The sequence below is a fragment of the Artibeus jamaicensis genome, unplaced genomic scaffold (assembly GCF_021234435.1).
Source record: "Artibeus jamaicensis isolate MK-2021 breed Jamaican fruit bat unplaced genomic scaffold, CSHL_Jam_final contig_415, whole genome shotgun sequence".
NCBI classification, from domain to species: domain Eukaryota; kingdom Metazoa; phylum Chordata; class Mammalia; order Chiroptera; family Phyllostomidae; genus Artibeus; species Artibeus jamaicensis.
In genome coordinates this window covers 42,085,077-42,104,084 of record NW_026521823.1, presented here as the reverse complement: position 1 = coordinate 42,104,084, position 19,008 = coordinate 42,085,077, and the positions used below count along the sequence as shown (strand labels likewise).

The following is a 19,008-nucleotide window of genomic DNA, read 5'->3' as shown; positions in this document are numbered from 1 at the left end:
TAAAAACATTTTAAAATGGTTAATGATGGGGAGGCATTTCCCTGTCTGGCACCTTCGGGTTTACTGGTGTTATCATTTCGTCTCTCTTTAAATGCACTGCTCCTCCAGCCAGTGGCAGCTGCACCCAGTCCCCGCCCTGGCATTAGCGCACGGACACCCCACCTGCGCGGACACCCGCGTCGCAAACGCGCCGCCGGGAGCCCATTGCAAGAAGCAGCAGGAGCCCCATTCAGACACTTGCATCCAGCTGGCTCTCGTTCCTACCCGCAACCAAAGCAGGCATGTCCGCAGGCAAACCAGTGCCAGCCCGATGTCCGAGGAATGCTGGGGGTCCTCGGCGAGGCTGCGCATCTTCTGGCGAGCTCACGGGCAATGAGCCCACTAACTCCGCCAGAAGAAACAATCCCCGTCCAGGGAGGAGTCCCCTTCCCTCCAGCTGGGGGCGCCGGGCGGACAGCGCGCTCAGCTGCCCGGACCACCAGCTCCCAAAGGTCGTGCGCGATCCAGCTGCAGTGCGCGCGGCGCCGGGGCCTCTGCGGCAGATCCCGAGCAAAGGGACGCTCAGTTCAAGCCTTCCTGGAAGCGAAGGGAGAGGCCGGTGGGGGTGGGGTGGGGGACGGCTAGGGGACTGCGTCTTGTTTTTAAGTCAAATGATGGTTCCCATGGCAAAATACTCTCTGGGTCTCAAATGCTCTCCTTGCCCATCTACCCCACTCTCCAACCCCGACTTGCCCCCAGATCTTCCCTGTTGGTATAGCACGGTGATCAGGCAAGGTTTTCGTGGTTATAAAGATTCCTTTTTTTAAGGGAGGGGGAAATCTTGCTGAATGAAAGGTAAACAGAAAGCCGAATGCTGGGCCGCTGCAGGGCCGGTGGTCTGGGCACCCCTGCACCTGGGTGGGCGGTGGTAAGAATGCCAGGTCCTCTGTCCCGTGCCCAGACTTTCTGAATTAATCTGTCTGGGATACAGTCTAAACGCTGGCCGGGGTGGGGGGGGTAGTTAAAAAGCTGTCAGGTGACTAGAATGACCTAAATTTGTCATCCACTCTTCTAATCAATCAGGGTGACATTCTTCCAGGTGAACTTGGCAATAGCTTAGCCTCTCAAATAGTTGGCTGCTGTGGGGCCAGGTATGTGAGCATCACCAATGCCTAGAAGCTGCAAGCTGAGAGCTGGTAGGGGTGGGGCTGTCCCAAGAGTTTAGGTTGCAAGTCGGGGAGCGTCTGTCAGAATACGTCCCCTCAGAAAATTCTGATTATAGTCCAGGGCAAGTGTAAAGGAGGTGGACGCTTTTGCAAGTGACCGGGTTGAAAGACTGGCCACTGGTGGATTGTGGACTTCAGCTCTGCTAGCGCTGACCAGAGTCCCATGTGTGAATCTCCCACTCCCACCCACTGAACGCAGACTCGCAGGGTTGGGAACACTGGTCACGCTAGTGAAGGAAGAAGTAACAAGACCACCTAGATCACAAAGCATTCTCCTTCTCGGGCCTGCACACCTTCATAGGGGCTTGAACTGCTTCTCAGCTGGAGGGTAAATCCTAAAATTTTAGTTTTCCTGAAAGTTAAGCTGCAGGGTAAGCTCCTCTCCACAGGCACTGCTCCCGACTGGAGGCAAACCTGTGTGGAGGAGAGCTTCTTCCACACGGAATTCTAAGGTCATCTTATGAATATTCATTATTTTGTAGAGCTGGTGGGAGGCAGAAACTGCAAGGTAGGTAGGAGTCCCAACTGCCTAAGGTGCTCAAGGAAATTAGGTAAGCCCTTAAACTCTGGGCATGAGAGTCAGAACTTGAACTACACTGGAAAGGGTGAGCTACCCTCCTGGAGCCAGAACCTCAGCTGCTGCTGTACAGAGAGCATTCTGGGAAAGACAAAACCCAGGAAAGAAAGCAGATTAGTGGTTGGCGGCAGCTGCAGGTCTAGGGGGGAGGTTGGCTACAAAGGGGCACCAGGGAATTTGGGGGTGGTGGTGGCAGAACTGTTCTATAATTGCATGTATCTCTTACAAGTCAGAACCAAATGCTAACTAGGGTAAATGGCCATGTAAACCAGACTGGGAGAGGAAAATAGCTCCACGGATATATTCACAGTCCATAAGGAGAAGTTCGCTGGGCAGGAGGAAATGAAGGGGCAAACAAATGCAGAGACAGGAGTTTGTCACCGGCAGCAATCAGCAGCTGTGCTGACACCGTCTTCTTGCAGATGATTAACAAAGTTAAGACCACAGGGCTGTTGAAGGTGCAGCAAAATTTCATTGTTTGTTGTACGTTGCAGTGTAAGTGGTAGAATTTGAGGGGAGGGCAACATGATAACACACAGGAAAAGCTATAAAAGTACTCTACCCAGGAACTTTTCCTGATAAAGTTTTACTTAATAACAACTTTTTAAAATTCCAGATGCATGAAATATATACTCTATTGTGTTAGTTATAATACAAAGATAGAAATGGCTGAAATGTCCACCGATAGAGGAGCAGTTTAAAATTTTCTGGTTTATCAATACAGTGGAATATTTTGCATTTATAACAAGAGAAAGTTTCATGATAATAAACAATAAAAAACAAACCAGCAAGCACTGCATGTTTGTAATCTTCGAGCGCGGGGAAGACAAAGTGTGTGTGTGCCGGTGGCCACGCTGTAGCGATGGATTACAGTTCATGGCTAAGTTCTAAAACTCGTTTGCTGTTGTGTGTCGCCTTTTCAATCACAAAGAACCCCCAATAAAACCTTCAAGACTGGGAGAAATAAATGTGGAAAATAAAAGAACTTCCAGAAATTATTATAGTACATTGTCAATTATTGTTTTCTCAGGCCTAGAGACCAGAAAAATCAGGAGAATCACAATGATGTTGAATGACTTCACCCTACGGGGATTTTCTTTCCCTCCTGTTCTACGCTGATGTCAACCCTGGTGCATTTTTCACTTACAGCAGGTGGTTTATGAATATCTGCTCATGGACTGACTATACAGCTAGGTCTTGCGGTTGTAGGAAACCTGAACTTATCTCTGAAGAAGCATCAGAAATTTTAATACAAACAACATCTTTCTTTAATGTTCTATTATGAGGGAACCTAATTTTTACAGCATAGGGAACACACCTTTGGGTTTTTTTCCTCATAAAAAGATTTATAAGAACATTGTGCCCTGGCTGGTGTGGCTCAATGGATTGAGCACTGGCCTATGAACCAAAAGGTTGCTGGTTTGATTCCCAGACAGGGCACATGCCTGGGTTGTGGGCCAGGTCCCCCGTTGGGGGTGTGCGAGAGGCAACTGATTGATATTTCTTTTGCGCATGGATGTTTCTCTTCCTCTCTTCCTCCCCCATCTCTAAAAATAAATAAATAAATAAAGCAAATAAATAAAGTTGAAAAAAAGAATTAAAAGAGCATTTTAGGTAGATCACAGCTGTGAAGGGAAAGATAAATTATGTGACAGACAAGCTCTGGGGAAACTTTCTTAGGAACCGGGCTAACGCGGATGTTGAAACGATGGGAAGAGAGTGGGGAGGAAACAAAAGCAGCAGTTTGGGGCACATGTTTACTTGCTCTCAGACCAGCTGGCCTTGGTTCCTCTGCCTTGAGAGGTGTGGAAACTCTTGCTCTCTTCCTTCTCCAGAGGCGTGTGGGGAAGATCGCACGCGTGTGCGCGTGCGCCCCTGCATGTCCACCTCAGGGCGTTCCTGATTGAGTGAGTCAGCCCCAGTCATGTTCAGTTTTTGCATCTCTCTGCTTCACACGCCTTCCAGGGAGAGAAGTCCGCCTGCCCTCGGAGGGGCCTGTGCTGCCTGCCTCATAGATGGATGGACGGACGGACGGACAGAGAGCAGGGCGCATCAGTTGACATGACGGCAGGGAGGGGGCAGAGAGAGTTCTCCGTAAAGAAGATGCAGTGCGGTTGCCCAGCAAGAGGGCCTGGGTGCTGGGCAGGCGAAAGCCGTAGGTGCCCACCACGGAGCAAAGGCCCCATCACGCCAGCCCAGAGCTGGTGCCGAGTCTCAACCAGCTCTGTGGGTGCCTGCTGCTGCTGGCATTTTCACGTCACCTCCTGCAAGTTCCATGCAGCCAGTTGTGCATGACAGTACACCTTGAAACCTCCGCTCGGGGCTCTCCGTACAGGTGTCTTGTTATGACTCAAGCAGAAGATAATGTTGAACAGGCCCCGGGGGGCTGACAGGAGGCCCTGCAGGAGGAGGCTAATGGGAGGCTCTTGGCCACCACTGGCCGTGTCCTGCAGCCCTGAGAGCCGAAGGACGTGAACGTGTGCCCCCTCCCCAAACTCAGCGAGGCTCTGAGCCAGCAGCAGGCAGGGACAGAGGTGACTGCTTGGGGAGGACGCTGCCGGCTATTTCTATCCCCAGGGCTTTCATTGTCAGGAATTCAAGATTTTCAGGAAATGAAAGGAACTTCTCTTGTGGATGAGGTTAGGGACTCTGGCCCATTTTCCTCTGTACCTGTGGTGCCCCTGTGCTACTGTGAGGCACCTGGGGCAGCTCTGACGGACAGAGACCTCTTGCTGACATGCACAAGATGTTTCTGAGCAGAGAAGTGTGGGCAACACCGGAGACCTGTGTCCGTCATCCATCCTTCTCCCAAATGAAAAAGCACAAATAAGCGAAAAGAGGATAATTTTGAGCCCCACCATCTGTCTGTTCACCTAGATATGAACACATTAGTATTCGTGCTTTCAGATTCTGGTCTGTCTAATCCTCCACCTACTACCACCTGGGCAGTGAGGTTGCTGAAGAGCCCTGGTGTGGGGAGGGGGCTCGGGCTCTGCTCCTCTGCTTGTGGGCACTCAAGGAGGCTCAATTCAGGGAATACTTTCCCTGTGTTTCGAGAGGCCACTCACACGACCATTCTCTGAGGCATTAGCCTCGTCTTGTACGTGCAAGATTTCCCCTCTCCCGAGACAGCACTTCCCACCTGGCAAAGACACTTTTTCATCCAAGTCTCACTTTCCAAGCTGTACTGTCAGCTCCTTGAGGTCACATCCCAGATCTGTCTAATCGACCTTGAAACACTTCCAGCACCCAGAGCACCTTGCCCATCACAGACGCCCATGATGCATGAATGAGACACAGTCAGAGGCTTAGCTCAAACAGAAGTTTAATGCTCCGAGTGGGAGCAAGGAGGATTGGGAATCGTATACATGCCTTTGGTAGGCACCAGACAAAGGGAGACTTGCGATCTTCTCCTTCCTTATAACAAGGCCGATCCACTTGGATGTGTCCTCTTGAATTTAAGAGCTCGGTTTGGATGCCAGTGTTTGCCGGCTTGTTAGTTCCACTCTGAGGTCCAGTCCTGTCGGGGCACCTGCTGTCCTTCCTCCACTTCCTACATGTGCAGTATCACGTGCACTCTCCCCCGTCTCTCGTTCACAAGTAAAAACAGCTGTGTAAAATGTTATTTTCAAATATAATGCAATCAGGCTGAACTTGACATTTGCCTCATGCAGTATCGAAGCTGATGCTTTCATTTTTACAACAATGTGTCTGAGTAGCAGAGGAAGGCGGGATCAGAAGGCAGCACTAAAATTTCTTCCACAGACTCCCGTCTTGGTCTTGCTTGCTTACACTTAGAATTTGAGGCTGCTTTGGAATGTACGTACCAGTGAGTTTGGGGGAGCACCTCCCAATTTTTTTTTGCCATTGTGTTATAAAAATGGGTGCAGAAGTAGATTTGCAATTTTGTCAAGTTGCACTTAAAATTTCCTTTTTTCTAGTACAGTGGAACTTGCAAGTCAATCAAAAATTAGTTAAGAAAGATTTATTGAATTAAAAGATTTCAATTTGTTTAAAGCCTCACTTGCCGATGTTAGCCCAGGGAAAAGCTCAGAACCCAGGGCATCTACCAGCTCAGGGATGTCCCAACCCATGATCCCAAAGCTTTTCTCCAGAAGACTGGGTGGGCTTCAGATCAGTTTTCTGTGTGGAAGAGGAGCAAGGATGTCAGCTTTTCATATCCTGAGGTCTCCAGTCGGTCCATGTGACAACAGACGGACCTACTGAACGGGTCCTCAGTTCCTGCATGTACCAAATCATCCTGCTCCTCCCTCTAGACAGTCTTATCCTACAGAGGACAAGCTTCTGAGCCTGCCCATGGCATCCTGGGAGTCTTCAGGCGTCAGGCTCCAGATTTCCCTGGAAGCACCTTAAAGCGGAACACCCCTAGTGGCAGCAATGGGTGTGATATTTGGGATGCTGGAAGGGATGTGCTGAGCTCCTTTTGGACCCATTGCATCCATCTATGGCTAGTGTTTCTTTCCGTCCTTTTTTTTTTTTGCTTTGGTATTGACAGAAAGTTGGTCAAACTGGTTTCAGATTAAATAAATAAATAAGTAAGTAAGTAAGTAAATAAATAAAATGCCCTGGCTGGATAGCTCACTTGGTTAGAGCATCATCCTGATATTCCAAGGTTGTGGGTTTGATCCATGGTCAAGGCACATGCAAGAATCAACCAATGAGTGCATAGATGACTGAAACAACAAGTTGATGTTCCTCTCTCTCTCTCTAAAAAAATGAAATAAAAATAAATAAAGAAAAAACATTTAAAAGTTTTTAAAAGAAGGAATTCCTTGTCCGATGCCTTCCCATGAGGCTCGATTCAGGGCTCACACATGTGACCAGACCTGATTTTTCCCTCTCGGCGTTTCTCAGCTCCACCCTTTCGTGTTGGCTTCTCTCAGGCAGGCTGTGCCTTGTGGCCCAACACTGCTGCCTGTAGCTCCCAGAGCCACCTGCATCCCACTTCCAGTCCCAAGAGGGGTTGTGAGCAGTCCCAACCAAACCACACTGAGAATGGGGAGGCTACTGGTGGCTGGAGGGGAGGAGACCTGTGGGGGGGGGGGGATCGTAAACCAAAGATAGAGCTGAGGGACAAGAAAGCCCTCCAGGAGCACAGAGAGACATTGAGCAGATGAGCCACTTGCTATGGAGGATGCCCTACCAGCTCCGTCCACCTGGAACTCGTCCACATCAGAGACTTGGGTGCCGTCGAGGAAATGCAACTGATTCTAATATCAGCCAGTGCTCATTGCAACTCAGACGATTGACATCCTTTCACAGCTGAAACGCTTTGCACGTGTGGATTTGTTACCTGTCTCAAAGGTACATAGATCTCGTGTTGTCCCAGCCACCGGTTCCACTGCCTCGTGTCGGTTCGGGTGAAATGAGACTGAGTTTGTCTGGCCGCTGATCATTTCTGCAGATTCTACCCCGAGTTCCGTATCACTTTTCAGGGATTTGGGAGAAGAGTGGTGGAGTGGAGGAAAAGGGAAATGTACACTATGATTATTAAAACAACAAGATGTTTTTCATCTGTCAAAGTGGCAAGGATTACAAAAGCAGAGAGATGCCCAAGATTGCTGGGACTTCAGAGAAACAGCCCATCATGCATTGCTGGAGCGAGGGAGGGGTGTGACCCTCCTGAATGACAGTGGGAAAATATGGGAGACATTTAACAAAGTGTGTGCCCTTTGATCAAGCAAGTCTATTTCTAGAAATATTAAGAAATAATCATAAACATATACAGTATATGCATACTCCTTGAAGTTACATATAATAATAAAAATTTGGAAATAATCTTAATGACAAGAAATCTAAATAACTTAGGGTTTAGCCATATGATGCAGTCATTTAAAATCATGTTTTAGAAAAATTAATTTACTCATATTTTTAAGCCACCTCTTTGGTTCCCATCAAAGTGATGATATGGCCATCACATTAGTAGACCCTTTTTCACTTTCAATTGAGTTTTGAGGATGTCTACAAGCTTGTGGAGTTTGACTTACATCTTTGTGAGTGTTTTGGGATGATTCTTAAGGGTTATGAGGTTTCATTTAAAAGTAATAGTAATATTACAAAACTGGTCAGGGTGGTGGATAACTCTGTTTTAAAAAAGCCACTTAACTGTACACTTAAAAATGAGTGAGTTATATAACATTTGAATTATATCTCAATAAAGCTATTAAATTATATTAAAAATAAAAATAAATAAAATCATGTTTTAGAATAATATCCTATGTTGGCATGGGAAAATACCTAGTCTATTGCTAAGGAGTGCAAAGCAGTTTGATCAAATTTTGTTAAAAAGGTAGATACAAAAAAAAGATACCTACACAAAGAAAATACAGGAAAAATGCATCAAAATGGTAACAGTGATATGCTGGAAAGGGTAACAGGTAATTTTTATTTATTTTTTGGTATGTTTTTCTATTAACAAATTTTTAACAGTGAACATGTATTACTTTTGAAATCAGATTTTTTAAAAAGATTTTATTTATTTATCTTTAGAGGGGAAGGGAAGGAGAGAGGGAGAGAATATCAATGTATGGTTGCCTCTCGTGTGTCCCCTGCCGGGAACTGGCCTGCAACCCCGGCATGTGCCCTGACTGGGAATCGAACCGCGATACTCAAGTTTGCAGGCCCGCACTCAATCCATTGAGCTACATTGGCCAGGGAAGATTTTTTTTTCTTAGAAAATAAGACAGAACACACCACAAGTCTTCTAATGGCCAAATTAGGGATTGACTTTATTTTCTCCACTGTTTGGTACCCATCCAGTTATTTCTGGATATCCTCCATGTCTCCCCCTCCCTCCCCAGAACTCATGCACATCTTACCTCACCCCCACCCCACTCTCTCCCAGAACTCAGCTCCTTCTCTCGCTGGAGCAGCTGGGACATGTTACCTGGGGGTGGGATCCTGCCCTACATATTCTGAGGGGCAGGCTGATCTTTCCTCACCAGATGAATCTGAGTCTGTCACCCTCATCCACTCAGCAAGTGTGGGCTGTGGGTGAGATCCACCAGGATAAATCCAGGCAACCTGACAGCTCTTCGTCACAGTAGGTCCCCAGTAGATGTGTGGATGCATAAATACAGCAGAGGCATTTGAGGGCTCTCTGGTGACAAGAAGACAAGAGAGTTATGGGCCAGCCAGGCCGAGAGCAACTCAGAAGAATTGGCTTTAAGATACTGGGCTCCGGCCTCTTAATCGATATTCAAAGCTTACCGGCTCCCACGTTTTGTATTATGCTAGGGTGTCTAGCCCTGTGAGGATTTCAACAGTTTTTAAAAAATGAAATCATTAGCCCAGCTTATATTTCAGGGCTGTGTTACACTGCTCAGTGGAGCAGGTTATTTTACTAAACAGCAAGTGGGACACTTACCCAATTGGTGGGCCACATTGCCCCACAGAGAAGTCCCTTCCTCACTGGCATGGGGTTTATCCTGTGTCTAGACAGCGGGAACAGTTTTCATTGCCCTTTGCCATTGAACTTGCCAGATGTGTCGAAGGTCTAAGCTCACTGACAGAACACAACACACCAATAAAAAGAAACACACAGTCCTCGTCCCTCTGCAGAAGCCTTTTTTGACTCGGGTTCCACCCCCTGGATGCCAGGCGTGGGGGTTCACTGTGCTGTGTTTGTTCCCGTTTTGCTATCTCTGTTCTCTATTTGATACATAGACAAGGTTGTGCTTGCTCAGGGCACAGGGATTTCAGTGGGGAAAACGTGCAACTTGGAAAACCAGACTCCACTGTGCACCAACCTTGTTATCTTCGCCCGACCTGTCAGCCATGTGCAGCTGTAGCTCCCAATCATCCTCACATGATTGTTTTGGAGCTGGAATGCTCCTATAAGTATAGAAATTAGTGTAAAACATGTTATATGTGTATGACATTATCTTTTATATGGAATGCAGTAGGTTCCTAAGAAATAAGAGATAGAATTGCATTGTGGGGTTATGAGGGTGGGTACAGAGGTAGACTCTCACTGTGTGCACTTGGACAAATCAGTTGCTGTGTGACTGGTTTTCCTTCCATAAATGGAAAGAATAACACTTCACAGAGTTGATATGAAGGTGAAATGAAATAATATGTGCAAAGTACTTCTACATGGTACCTAGCACCTATGAAGGGGGTACCCCCCAAAACTGGAATTATCTTCTGGAGGGCGGGCCCTTTGTAGCACATGCTTCCCTGGCTAGATGAGTGTTCTAGGAACCCATCTGTATCAGTGGACCAGCTGCCATTGTTGTGAGAGGCTGCGTTCAACTTCAGTGAATTTTGTTTGAAAACTCTTTTAATGTGTTTGCCCATTTCACAAGGGTGGTTTACGAGCGCACCTGACTGCACTGTACCCTGAGCGTCAGCAGCTTCAGACCCAACGTAGAGGGCCTCCTGTGGCCCCCCCACCTCCACCCGATCTTGCCCCAGAGACTTTTTTTCCAGGATGAAGAAAGTCCTCAAAGGGAAATGCATTGCTGATGTGGAGGAGGTGAAACAAACAAACAAACAAAAAAAAATGGCAGAAGCACTAAAAGATATCAACATCAACGAGTTCAAAACTGTTTTGAGCCGTGGGAAAAACATCTTGATAGTTGTATTGCATTTGAAGGTGACTGGGATTTAAACATGTAAGAATAAATACATAGCTTTTTAGAAATACATTCCATTTTTGCCCCCCTTCATAGTAAGCATTCAATAAATGTAAGCTGCTGCTGTAAATGAGTGAGAAAGGGCAATATGTCTGTAAAAAATTGCATAATGGGGCCCAAAATCAGAGTGATGCGGGCACAGAGTGGAAATGGAAGCTCTGTAATCGAGCATCTTCTGTGATCAATCCGGGAAAGCTTCACGAAGGAGCTGGACTTGCAGGAGCTCTTTGAATAATAGTCAGAAGATTAGTTGTCTGTCTGCAGAGGAGAAACTGTATCCAAACTCCTGATAAAATTTGGAAGAAGTTTCAGAGGGTGTAGGGTTACCAGATTGATGGGAGGTTGAAAAGCTCTGAAAAAAGAAGCTTGGTAGCCAAACTGTAGGCCTGACCACCTGTAGAAAGCGCTAAAATAGAGCAGACTAGGCTCCCAAAGGCCGCTTGCGAAGTCTTGAACTTGACAATTGTGCTTTGGGAGCATCCTTGGTTGTGCCCGCAGAAGGCGCTCCCCAGACTTCAGATGGACGGGAGGCTCATCAGGCAAATGCATAGTAATTGAAGTTTTGTCTAATAGTGTGGTGGAAGTGAGAGGAGAAAAGAGGTGACTGTTAGGAGTGCACAAATTCTGGGGTATTCGGGGGCTGGGGGGCTCACCATATCTGAGAGTAAGAAAAAGGCTCTGTTCTAAAAGAGCAGGAACACAGGAATAATATTTAATTCATCTTTATAAACGGTGTGTTTGATACTGTCCGTGTAAAGGATTTGGTGTCAGAAAGTCTACCAGCTTCCAAACAGTTGTTTAGGATGGCGTAGCATGACCCAAATCGGAGGAATACTCGAGAGTAAATACTGTTAAGACCATGGGCTCAAGCAACAGCAGGGGCGGTAGGGATCAGTTGTCTGACGTCCTCCCTGTATTAGAGGAGGAAACTGAGGCTGAGAGAATGGGGTAACCCACGCAAAGTCTCTAATCCAAGCATTTCAGGATTCCGCTAGTCTCTTTGTTTTCCGTTTGGATAGGATCAGGAAGAAAATTCCCGTTTTGTTGAGAGGCGCAGGGAGTCATGAGCTAGTCCCCTTTAAGCGCATCCTCTAGGCTCTTGGCCGGCAGGCTTCGGTGCGCCCACCGTGCCTTTCCATTGGTCATTTTGTGCGGCTCCTCGGCTCCTTCCAAGATTCCCAACCAATCCACTGCTCCCTCTGGCGCCGGGGCGGGCTTTAAGGAATGTACCATGAGCACGGTTCGGGGGGGGGCGGGACGGGAAGGGCCTGGGGACGTCGCCTTTCTTTACCTTTGCCTGTCTCGGTGGCATTCCCGCACCTCTGGATTCCGCAGGTAGCAACAGCTACCTAGGGTGGAGAGCCACGCGGCAGCGCCCGGGGTGCACTTAGAGCTACTACCCTTAAGCTGCGGCCCCGCGGTGGGGCTGGAGGGCTGCAGCCCCCCTCTTCATGTGTCCGTCCTGTCGGCGGCCGCAAGGCGCACTCGGCTGCGCTCTGGGTGCAGTCGCCCGCGCGGGGGACTGCGGAGCGCCAGGCGGCGGCCGTGCGGCAGAGGACGCCGCGCCGGGGGACACAGCAATATGAGGCGCAGGTGAGGACGGCCGGCCCCGGGCTCTGGTTTCCGCGGACGTTGGCAGACGCTTGGGGCAGGTGACCCGCGGCTCTCGACTCGTGGCCGCGGCGCTGCGCCCGGGCCGCCCGGGGGCGCGAGGCTGGCAGCATGGATGGCGCCGCCTTCTGGCGGCCCTTCCAGCCCTTCTTCGGTGGGCGCGGCCCCCCGGCCCCTGCCGTTGACTCCCTGAGGTGGCGGCCGCGTGGGCCCCGATTCAGGGGAGGTCTCGGCGCCTGGTAGGAGTGGAGCGGGGTGCGGATGGAGGGTCTGAGAAGCCTTGGTTGAGGGGGCCGGAGGCCGGGGGCGGGTGGGGCCTGTCCGCTGCCTGGTGCCCGGCCTCCGGGCGTTGCTGAGTCCTGCCCTGAGAGCCCTGGTCTGCGGTCCGGCCGTGCTGCGTGAGCTCTGTGGTCTGCGTGGTAGGTGGCCAGGACAGCACCCTGTAGTCCCATTTCCCGTTCTTTTGTTGTGGTAGTGGCGCACTGGGTGAGGCGACGGCAGCCACAAGCAACGCTATCTAGGAGCCTTCCCTCCTCCTCTGCACCCTAACCGCCTCGGAGGTATGCGCAGCCCCCCGGGAATTCCTGCCGGGACCGTCACCTGGAGGAGTCGCGTACCGAGTCAGAGGCCCTGGGGAGCCGATGCTGGGGCTGCCGAGCTGCGAGGCGCGGAGCACGGCCCCAGCTTCTCTCTGGTGGGGCAGAGACTGGCCCTGCGGATGCAGAGCCCGAACTCGGGAAGCGTTTCTACGAATACAAACCACGTTCACGTCCTTTCACGTTGTTGTTTAACGCAAACGTTAATTACGGTTTGTGCCAAGTGCGTTCATGCAGAGGAATGCAGGTGAATTGTAAACAGCGTCTTTTTTTTTAAGACTTGTGGCTTTTTTTTTAGTGGCATGTGGATGAAGAGAATGGCATTTAAACAGCAGTACACCAGTGTGTATTTGGTCCTATCTGATCATGTTCAGCATAGATGGTCCTTAGGTTGACAGCGTGTCCCCCAGAGCTATTCTTAGCTCTCTCATCATCAGAAAAACACAATGGCCTGGTGTCTTTAGTCCTTCATATTCTCAAGAAAGAGGGTTTTATCTTCTCCTGTAAAAGTATCAGTGAAATGTAAGATAAGAAAAACCCAATTCAAGTCCAAGGTGTTCTGCAGGTGATGAACTGGGGTTTGATGAGAACCCAGGAGCTGGGTTTTGTAGAAGAAGAGGCTCCTCACCTGGAACTGTCTCTGCCCCCAGGAAGGGCACACAGGTACCAAGTCACAGCTGGGGTTACCTGCTCCTCTGAGCATGCCTGTAAAGGGCCTTCAAGCAGGATCATAAAAATTCCATGTTCTATTATCACATGTACTTGGGTCAGAAGTCCAGCTCGGGTTGTTTTAGCCCTGCACTGAATTCTTCTTGTGCATCAGGGTTTAAAATTTTAAAGACTTTGATAATGTATTAAATAGCATGAACTAATTCCAGAATTATAGGGGAAGCATAGTTTGGAGTTCCTCTTGCAAAGGATCTTGAGGAACTTGAACTCAGTTCCTAAACAAGACTCCTTGTGTTCATAGCACTAACCTTTGAAATGCGCAGGGCATGATGACCAGATTGTGATTTTTTTTCCCTCACCTGGTGTGGTTCCCACCCAGTGAGGCTGCTTCTAAGTGTGAGAGCGAAAATGGGCCCTGGAATAATGCATGTAAAGCACATCTCTAGGCAATGCCTAGAGATGGTAGACATTTAGTAGACGTGAGTGCATTCTTTTCTTTCCTCTCTGGAGGCCTGTGGGTGATGAAATGGGATGCTGTGGGATTTCACGCTCCCTTCTGAACTGGGGGAGGTGGGCAGCCTTCTTCCCACCCCAACCTGTAGCTCTCACTTGGAAACTTTTATGGTAGGTTACAAATGAAACTCAAACATCTGGACCCAGAAGTAAAAATCCCCCTGGCTTGCGTGTCTCGTGGTTCCAGAGAGGATGGTGCTCACCTAGGGCAGGAGGTCTACACCACTCTGCAGGAAGCTGCGTGACCCTGACCTGGGTCTGTTGAGTACTCTTGTGGGTGAGGAATTTGGTGATTGTTGGTTGGACATGTCCAGTGGCACCCTAAGCCTTCCCAAATTTCTCCTACACAGCATAGGGAAGTGGCCCTGGGTGGGCGAGGCCCGAGCAGCAGGTGGGATAGTCTCAGGTTCACCTGGCCCTGCCTCTGGCCTGGGCCAGTGAGAATCCCTATATTATTCCTATTCTATAGAAGAAGTGGAGGTGACGTGGTTTGCTTTAAGTTGCCAGTGACTTGATGTCTGAGTTGGTCTTGAATTGGGTTTTTCTTATCTTACATTTCACTGATACTTTTACAGGAGAAGATAAAACCCTCTTTCTTGAGAATATGAAGGACTAAAGACACCAGGCCATTGTGTTTTTCTGATGATGAGAGAGCTAAGAATAGTTGCCATTTGTATTTCGCGCTGGTGGTGTGTGGGAGCTGGGCTAGTGCTTCCTGCATCATTTCTCCCTTACAGCCACATGCAAGGCAGGGCTCCTTGTTGGTTCTGTTCTGCAGGTGATGAACTAGGGTTTGATGAGAACCCAGGACAAGGAGCGACAGAAAGCAGGGCAGGCCCTCAGATCAGGGCTGTCTGAGTCCAAGAGGTGGCCCGCGGACCCCCGTTTGCTGGGGGCTGAGGAGGCAAGCAGAGTCCCTGATACTGTTGTGTTATCTCCCTGGTGTGAGGGGCTCTTGGTTGTGCTTGCCTCTATTTTTTATTTATTAATGTTTTTCAATTTACTGATTTTCACAGTGGAAGAGAGAGAGAAAATTAACCTGTTGCTCCACCCATACAGGCATTCATTGGTTGATTCTTGCATATGCCTTGACCAAGGATTGAACACGCAACTTGTCACATCAGGAAGATGCTTGAACCAACTGGGCCAAATGGCCAGAGCTGGGCTTTATTTCTCCCTGAAGTAGAGTTTTGACAACCTGGACTTTTTTTCTGCCAGAGCATTCCTCTAGCCAGGTGGAAGATTATTACTTTAGAAACAATAACCATAGCTGAAAAAAATCTGTATCTGGAGACTTGAAGTGTTGAACAGGACCAAATAGGGAGATTGGGGCGACAGAGTGGAGCTGGGTTGTGCACAGAGGACATTTGTGCTGTTTGCACCCAGGGGACATATCCAGAAGCCAGGCTTTTTAACTTAAGCTTCGGATTGAAATTGTAAACCTGAGGCACGGCACTTGAGCTAAAATCTGTGTAGTGAGCGAGGCTCTCGGTTTCTTTAGGTGGCAGGCTTGAAAATTTGATTCCTCTTTGGTCTTTAGCGTCACAAAATCGTGGGGATGGTGGAGCTAGTGTTTGGAAATTTACCTAAAATCTCTGTGGATTTCCCCTTCTCTCTGGACCCTCATGCCCTTTGGTTCTGCTTTTTAGAACTCAGTGCTAACCCTGTGCCATTGGGTAGGGGGTGGTAGAGGGCGTCTGGCCCCTGCTTGGGATGCACATCCATGGACAGGACAGTACCGCCTGCTGCTGCTGCTCAGCGGCTCGTGGTCTGTGGTTTTCTCCGCATGGGCTTTAGCTGTCTTACCGTTATCATTGTCCAGACACTGCGGGGTGGGGAACAGGCCAACTGTCGTCCTAAACCCTGCAGTTCGTGACTTTTTGTCATTGGCAAGTCAGAGTCCCACAGAGGAGAAAAAGTCTTGGTAACTTAGAAGCACAGTAGGAATGGTGGTGGTAATCAGAGGGAAGGATGGAGAAGCAGGACTGTGCCCTGCCTTGAGAGGTGGACGCGGAGGGCGGGGCACCTGCTGAGCAGCCAGTTTGCTGCGTGGTGAGGAAGCCAAGGAAGCCTGCATCCCTCAGCAGTGCCTGCTCTTGTCTGTCACATGGAAGAAGAGCCAGCGTGTGTGGACGTGTGAATGAAAACAAGAAAAGGAGTCTCTTCACTTAGACGGGCTTGCAGAGGTCTGTTCATCGTGTATCTGGTAAAGGATCTGGTCTGGTTAGCTCAGCAAGGAGAGGGACGGTGAGGGCACTTGGGCAACTAGTACCTTTTATTGAGTTTTCCTTGCTGCCTTAGAATAAGGAATAGTGAAAGGCAGAGTGAAACTTTGTTTGGTCCCAGCCTTGTCCTCTCTCCTGCCCGCCTCTGTCCTGTTGCTGATTGACCTGCTGTGCAGAGGGGAGATGGAGAGGGGTCAGGACCTGCTCCCAGCACCCGCCTGCAGCCCCTGGTTCCAACAGCAGACCGGTGGTCCCTGGCCCAACGAGATCTGGCCAGTACCACCAACGCTGCCTTGTTCTGAGTGAGAATCGTGGGGTTAGTTGGGGGAGAGGAAGGGCAGATGGGCTTCGTCAGGATGCTAGTGGCCTCAGCAGGGGATTGTCCAGGCAGGCCAGCAGCACACAGACCAGTGAGGTAGGTACCCTAGGCCTCCCCTCTGCCCCTTCTCATTTCCTTCCCTTAGCTCTGGGTTTTCTCTCTGGAAGCCTCAGGAGAGATGCGTTTAGGTTAAGCAGCACGTCCTTTAAAACTGGGGCAGAGTCAGGAGGTGATTTTGATGCATTTAGAGGAGAGCACAGGCGTGGACTTCCCAGCAGGGCCCCTTGGGACGTAGAGGGTCTCAGGACCTCAGGGCTGGGCCCCCAGACCTGGGAGGAGGGTGGGTGACAGCTTTGCTCCCGGAGAAGGGGAGGAGGCCTTTCCTCTCCCACCGGGCCTCCCGAAGACCCTGGGACTATCCCAGCTCAGCCCTGTGGGGGCAGTTTTTATTTTGCATCGTTAGTGTTTTTACCCAAGCTTGTCTGGCATCCTGACCAGTGCTAGGAACAGAATCTTTTACCCAGTCTGGTCATGACTGGTCAGTCACTTAATTACCTGTGGGAAAGGGAAGTGTTCTAACTAGTGAGATATGGGGGAAAAATCAATCTGCCTTTAGCATTTTAAGCCCTTTTAGACAAGTGGTTCCTGTGGACAATTCTATAGAACTAGCTGTCACTCACTGAGCATTGCTGTAGGCCACACACTGCGCCGAGTGCCTTGTGTGCGCACCGTGTGTCCAGCCTTCGGGTAGGCATTGCCACACTGTCCTCCGGGAGAGCTCGTCTGGAGCAGCAGGCCTTACACCCCGTCAGCTGCAGAGGCTGCATGAGTCCCGAGTCCTGCGTGTTTAGTCACCTTGCTGAAAAGGTGGACTGCAGAGCGAGTGACGGAAGAAGCAATGGGAAGAAACACGTGAGACCGACCGCACCTCGCACAGGCTGCGGCGTGCGCGGCCTGCCTGGGCGAAGCGGGGCACAGGAGCCTGGGAACGAAGGAGCTTCGGTTCTGCACAGGGCCTGTTCCGGGCACATTCACTGAGCAGCTGCCGTGCTGGATGAGGCAGCTGCCAGGTGAACGACGATGTTCGCCTACGAAAGGTCACCATGTCGCAGGGCGGGGAGAGGGGCGGACACAAGCATAACACAGAGTTGCGATGAGGGACGTAAATGGCCAGGAGCCCTGAACATGAAGTGGTAAGAAAGTTTATACCAACTGGCAAAGTAGTTCTTCTCAGTTGGGCTTTGTTAATTTTGTGCATGTGAGATGGAGAATTCCTGGACTTCGCCCAGCCCTGTGGCTGTTCTTTCTGGCATGTTTGAATCTTTGCATCTCCTGTCTGAGGACCTGCCCTGCATCTGGGTGGCAGGAGGGGCCATGTCCCCTCCCTGAAGGTGGCCCTGTGGCCTGTCCCCACTGAGGGCCTGGGGCTCAGCAGGCTGTCCTTGCAGTCCCTGTGTGCCTCGAGGGGGTAGTGGCGGCAGGGGGTGTGGTGGGGGCAGTACGTTGGCAGCTAGAGGACTCTGCTCTCTAGGGGGCCCTTTCCTGGGTGTTTCCACGGGGGTGGGAGTCATCTGGGCATGGAGGTCCTTAATTGGTACTTTGAGAATAGTGGTGACCCTGTTACTGCCCAGGCTCTTCTCACTGGGACCTGGAACAGGTGGTGGCCTTGGGGTGGCGTCTGCCCACTCCCACTCCTCCTGCTTCCTTGAACGTCTCTTTGTCATGTGCCGATTTTAGCAGCTGATACATGTGGGAAAGGCCTGATGGGACTCTAACTGCTGGAGACGCTTAGTCACAGACAGTCTGTGTGTGTTTAATCTCTTAGGAGACCTTGGGTCACTTTGATCAGTCTGTTCAAATAGAAATTACTCATGTCTCCTGGAAATGAGGTGCTCATCCCTGCTGGATTGACTGAGTTGGCTCAGTTTGATAATAATTCATAGGACACAGGTGGATAACACAAGGCCCACGGGCCGAATCCAGCCTCCACCTTCTTTTATCCAGCCCAGCACCTTGTTTCTGCCCGGCAGCAGCGCCGAGTTCTCCCTTAAATGTTAAGGAGTAGTTACATGTACACAGTTCTAAAATTACATTGGGCCTTTTGAAGGTAGCTGTGAGGCTGACGTAGCCCCCGGTGAAAATGAGTTTGACACCCCTGCCTTTGGATCTTTTCACACACCGCTCAAATGAAAGGTTCTCTCTGTCCATGACCATGGCCCCTGAGAAGGTTCGTCAGCTTAAAGGTATCTCTTACTCTAAGAAAACTTGGTGTATGGACATACAGACCAGAAGTACAGCTGCGCTGCGCTGTTCGCTGGGGGTGTGACCTTGGGTCCGTTCCTAACTGCCCCCGCCTCTGTCTTCTCATCTGTGCAGTGGGTGCCCGCACGGAGCATTCTGCCGGCAGGGCAGGCACAGCGTGTTGGCTCGTGCTGGTGTGGACCGTGTGTAGGGAACTGGGGGTGGAATTCTGAGACTTCAGCTTGCTGTCATCCCGCAGCCTCCAGCGAGCACATGTGGGCTTGTGCTTGTCACGAGCCCCCAGCCCCAGCTTTCATTATTCTCTGCCTCGTCCCCAGCTCTGCGTTATTTTTCTCATTATTAACTTGTTAGATTTCCTGGAATAATTTGTTCAT

The 19,008-nt window shown here is 49.9% G+C and overlaps 1 protein-coding gene across 8 annotated transcripts in view; it reads left to right on the top strand.

Moving 5' to 3' along the window:
- Nucleotides 1-11,703: 11,703 nt before the first annotated feature.
- MICAL3 (microtubule associated monooxygenase, calponin and LIM domain containing 3) overlaps nucleotides 11,704-19,008 on the top strand; it is a 124,901-nt gene continuing 117,596 nt past the window's right edge. For 7 of the 8 annotated variants that reach the window (XM_053665489.1, XM_053665488.1, XM_053665487.1 and 4 more), the window contains exon 1: nucleotides 11,704-12,032. The gene's annotated coding sequence lies outside the window, so the exon portion shown is untranslated. Of the gene's footprint in view, nucleotides 12,033-12,525; nucleotides 12,611-19,008 lie in introns of all 8 variants that reach the window. The other variant, XM_053665485.1, reaches the window with a different exon arrangement.